Here is a 5,501-nt window from a genome sequence, read left to right on the forward strand (position 1 = left end):
ATGCATACATTCCTATGAGTGTGTATGCCTGTGTATGAGTGTATACATGTGTGATTCTGTATACATATATGCCTGAGTATGTTTCACTCTGTATACCTTACCGGGAGTGTTAAGTAATAATCCACCGACAACACCGCGCCACTTTACCTTCAACAGTCAACTCGTGTAAGTCCGTGATTACATTTCACGCTCGACGTCCACCCCAAAAAATCCCGATCTACATTGGTTGTTTGAGCACTGTGATTGGTTGTCGATTACATGTACTTTACACCAACTGTGAAATTAGAGTACAGGTTTGATACAGTATAGCTACAACATGAAAGGTATATAATTAATAAAGTAATATTGAGGATTATAGAGAAATAACCAAGTTAACGTATTGGTATTAATAGGAAACACGTCGACCTTGTTGACATATTTTTGCTGTTTAATGAAATTGTATTGAATAATAATAACGGAGCGGCCACCTGTATCACTGAGTAGTACTGAGAGAGAGAGAGAGAGAGAGAGAGAGAGAGAGAGAGAGAGAGAGAGATCCCCCCGATATAATCGCCCCGTAAGCTCCCACGAAGCAATGACATTACCAACCTTCATTGATCTATTCATTCCCTCTCCCTCTCCCTACTCCCCACCCTTTCCTCTCTCCACACCTCTCTTTCCCTCCTCCACATACCCTTTCTCCTCCTCCACATTCCTTTCTCCTTCCCACCCCTTTCCTCCTTCCACCTCTTTCTCCTTCCACCCCCTTCTCCTCCCACCCTTTCTTTCTCCTCACCCTTTTCCTCCTCCCCACCCTCCACTTTCTCCTCCACACTTTTCCTCTCCCACCCCCTTTCCTCTTCCCACCTCTTTCCTCCCTCCCACCTTCTTTTTTTCCTCCTCCCATCCCTTTCTTTTCCTCCCACCCCTTCTCCTCCCACCCTTTTCCTCCCCACACTCCTTTCTGCCTCCACCCCCTCTTCTTTCTCCTCCCACCCTCTTCTCCTCCACACTTTTCCCTCCCCACCCCTCTTTCCTCTTCCTCCGTAATCTTTTTCTCCTCCCACTTTTTTCTCTCTCCCATCTCTTTCTCTCCAACCCTTTCTCCTCCCACTTTTCTCCTCCAACCTCTTTCTCCTCCACCTCCTTTCCTCCTCACCTTCTTTCTCCCACCCTCCCACTTTTCTCCTCTCACCCCTTTCCTCCTCTCCCACCTTTCCTCCTCCTTGCACTTCTCCTCCTACTTTCTCCACTTTTCCTCTCCCAATTCTTTCCTCCCTTCCTCACCCTTTCTCCTCCAAATTTCTTTCCCACCCTTTCTCTCCTCCCACCCTCCTCCAACCTTTCCTCCTTCCAATTCTTTCCTCCACACCCTTTCTCTCCACCCTTTCCTTCTTCCACCTCTCCATCCTCTCCTTGCGCTCCTTCACCCTTCAACTCTCTACACCTCGGCGCTCATTCCTTCAACCTCTCACTACCTCCCTATCTAATGCCCCTCACAACGCCTCTATTTCTTCCCTTCCCCCCTCCAATCACAATAAAAAATTAGTGCATGTCAACAATAGCTAAATTTATCACACAAAATCCTAAGAAGAAGAAGAAGAAGAAGAAGAAGAAGAAGAAGACACGAGGGAACGATGCAATACTCTCTCGATCACAGGAATCTTAACGGGAGATGAGGAAATTGAAAAGGCGAACGTTATCAAGAGGCAGAGAAGGGGGAGATGGAAGCGAGTCGAGGCGAATCAACTGAGAGACGGGGCGGTGCTGGGCTGGGCTGGGGCGCTGGGGAAGATTTTGGAAAGTGATCAGATTTTTAGAGCGAGCGAGTGAGTGAGTGAGTGAGTGAGTGAGTGAGGTGGTGAAACGGCTTTTAAGGAAAACTGAAGTATTTATGTAGTAATTTGTGTTTGTTTTAATTGTTAGTGAAGGGATGGAGAGATGTGAGGGACTATTGAAAGATTTATGTGAAGTGAGATTTAGTTTATTTCGTTTAAATTAGATTAGGTTAAATTAGATTCCGTTAGGTTAGGTCTTGTTAGATTAGATTCCCTTATATTGGGTTAAGTTAGAGGTTTATTCCGTTTAGATTAGGGTTTATCCGGTCAGGTCAGATTAGATTAGGTTAGGTTAGGTTAGGTTAGGTTAGGTTAGAGGTGTTCTCAACCCATTTGTTTTTTTACCATTACCACCTTAAGCAACGATACTCACCCCATTAACCCCAACGACGCGGAAAATATTCAAAAGTAAAAAGAATTTATTATCATACAATATTGTCGTCTTTAAATACCATTCTCATTTAGTGTATCATTACCATCCTAGATAACCCTAATTACCTCTTTGGGGGTAATTATATACCGATTGAGAACCCCCGGGCGAGACTAAGGTAGATTAGGTTAGGTGAGATTTGGTTAGGTTAGGTTAGGTTAGGTTAGGTTAGGATCGGATCGATTTGGTTAGGTTAGGTTAGGATAAATTTTGTTAAGTCAAGTTAGGATAACCCAGTAAAATAATCCTTTGGTAACTGTATGATAACTCCCTCCCCTTGACTCCTCTATCCCAGGGGCGTTGACTCAAAAGACGTTGTCCGAGGGTGTTGGTGACGCTCGTTGACCCTGGTGGTGATAGAGGGCGTCTGTGGTCCCGGCATTCCCTCACGTTTCCACTTGACACAGGGCTCGGCGTTACTCAAGGGACCTGACCTATCCCTCTCATGAATAACTTTGAGTGTGTGTGAGTGAGTGTTTGTGTGTGCGTTTTCTGTTTGTATGTTTTCTGCCTGTGTATGTGTCAGGAAGAAAAACAAACAGAATCTCCACATGAGAGACCCAGTTCGCCTTCCCGTCTCCAGGACTCACACAAGAAACCAAAAATCTTCAAGAGAGTCGAACACGTAGCTCCCGCCAGCCTTTTGAGGGGAAAATTCACGAGCCAAATATATTTTCCTCCGAGCCTGATACGTAGGAGGCACAGCGAGCAGGATATCCAAGCACCTTTAATGGACTCTAGCAATGCGACCGACTGCTCCTCTGGATGTTAAGGAAAGTAGAGCAGCTTGTTGAATGGATATGATGAAATCCGTTTGTCTAAAGAAATAAAAATAAAATAGCTTTGAGGGTTGAAGACTTGGTATCCTTATCTTGGGGTGTTGACGAAACATGAGTGTAAACATTTGCTAAAGAGAAAGTGTGTTCCAATAGCATCATCATGTGTGTAATAATCTCAGGAGTGATGGATGGCTGAGTTCTGTACCTACACATCCTAAGTTAGAAGTTCGTTTCGTTTCTTCACATATATACGGTTTTCAGGTTTGGAAAATGATCGTCATTTAGTAACAACTTGATGACAACCTCTGTTATCTGTCACACCTGGGTCCCGACACACTTCTCTTGTTGTTCGTCGTTACTGCCATATTTATTCCAAAATTACGATCTAATTCTAACCAATCTAGTGATGTTTTTCCCGTGGAGTTGTATTTCTCACACTTTAATTGTTGATAGTGTAATATATAACTAACCTTATTACACTCTTAAAGATCTTAGGTGTTAAAGCACAGTAATAACCATATACCTTTAAATTGTTGTCTTACACGTATCATCCATCAAGCCTCCGAGACACTTCGGTATTACACCAAGAGATAATATGTCTTGAGTAAGTTGTCTTAAACTTTTAGAAACGATAACCAATTCCTTTCAGTAAGATGACATCATACTCAAGAGGTTAAATCATCATGCTCAAGGGATTAAGTCATAACACTCAAGAGGTTAAATTACCATACTCAAGGAATTAAGTCATCACACTCCAGGGGTTAAATTATCACAATCAACGGATTAAGTCAGTGTACTCAAGGGATTAAAGACATACACTAAATCAGACATCAATAACCGTGTAAATAGCCATCAGATCGCCTTAAAATATCAAAACAAAATATTCACGACTGATTCTCTAGGTAGGATCGTCTCGCTCGGTCCCCTTTGCTCGTCTCTCAGCACCAAGTCAGTGTGGAGTCTCGCCAGATGCTCCCGAGGTCACTAAAAAAATAAACTGCACCATTTGGGCTCCCCGCAAGAAAAAAAACACAAAAAAGTCCCAGATTTTTTTTTCTTTTCCCCGAGCGGCTCTAACTCAAGAAGAACCTTCGACCTTACACAGGGAGAGGCAGGGTGATGGTGGCAGCGGTAGGATTTATATTCTGTGTTCATTAAGACCGGCCTAAAAGATTCCCTCCCTACCATTGTGGGAGTCTGATGGTCCTCTCCCTACCATTGTGAGAGCTCTTAAGATTCTCTCCCTCCCACTGTGAGAACCTTAAGATTCTCTCCCTCCCATTGCAGGAACCTGAAGACTTTCCATCCCAATGCAGGTTTGCAGATTCTCTCCTCCCACTAAGAGAAGAACCAGCCCCCTCTCCCTCCCATCATCAGGAGAGAACTAGCCCTCTCTCCCAACAGAACCAGCCCCCTCTCTCTCCTGACTGTGAGAAAGAACTAGCCTCTCCTCTCATCATGAACTAGCCCTCTCCCATCAGAGAACCAGCCCCTCTCCTCCCACTATGAGAATCCAGCCCTCCCACTATGAGAACCAGCCCCCCTCTCCCTCCCACTGAGACAGCTCAGCTAAAATGATTACAAGGAAAAGATTCTTACCAGGAGGAACTAAAGGTAACTTGTTATGTGAGTTTAATCTCCTTAACAGCAGCGACTTTTATGCACAACCACGACTAAGAGATAAATTTTACCCAGTTGTTATACAACCACGACGAGGTAGACTTTTATTGAAACCAGTAAAACAAAAGATATTACCTGTAAGACTTTTAATTAAACAGAAGATAATACCTGTAAGACTTTGATTAAAATAAGTGACACAAAAGTAAATAAAATTACCTTTAAAACTTTGATAAAATAAAATAAAAATTTATAAAAAAGACGAAATGACCTAGGAGACTTTGATACAAACAATTGAAACAATAGCAAAACAAATTACCCTCATGACTTTAACTAAAACATTGGAAAAATTACCTTAACAAACCAAACAAAACAAGAGATGAAACAGCCTATTTTATCACCAATGTAATACAACACTAAGAAACATAAAGTTATCAAAAGGTATACCATAACATCACCGGTAAATGACGCACTACACACCTGTCCATTAGCCACACACCTGACTGACAATATAAATGGATTCATATAGTGATGTTAATACAGTAATGGGTGATGGATAATGGTGGATTTATTCAGTGAGGTTTAATTAATACGGTAATGGTTGATGGATAATGGTGGATTTATTCATTGAGGTTTAATTAATACAGTAATGGGTGATGGATAATGGTGGATTTATTCAGTGAGGTTTAATTAATACGGTAATGGGTGATGGATTATGGTGGATTTATTCAGTGAGGTTTAATTAATACAGTAATGGGTGATGGATAATGGTGGATTTATTCAGCGAGGTTTAATTAATACAGTAATGGGTGATGGATTATGGTGGATTTATTCAGTGAGGTTTAATTAATACAGTAA

The sequence above is a fragment of the Homarus americanus genome, unplaced genomic scaffold (genome assembly GCF_018991925.1).
Source record: "Homarus americanus isolate GMGI-L3 unplaced genomic scaffold, GMGI_Hamer_2.0 scaffold5934, whole genome shotgun sequence".
Classification (NCBI taxonomy): Eukaryota; Metazoa; Arthropoda; class Malacostraca; order Decapoda; family Nephropidae; genus Homarus; species Homarus americanus.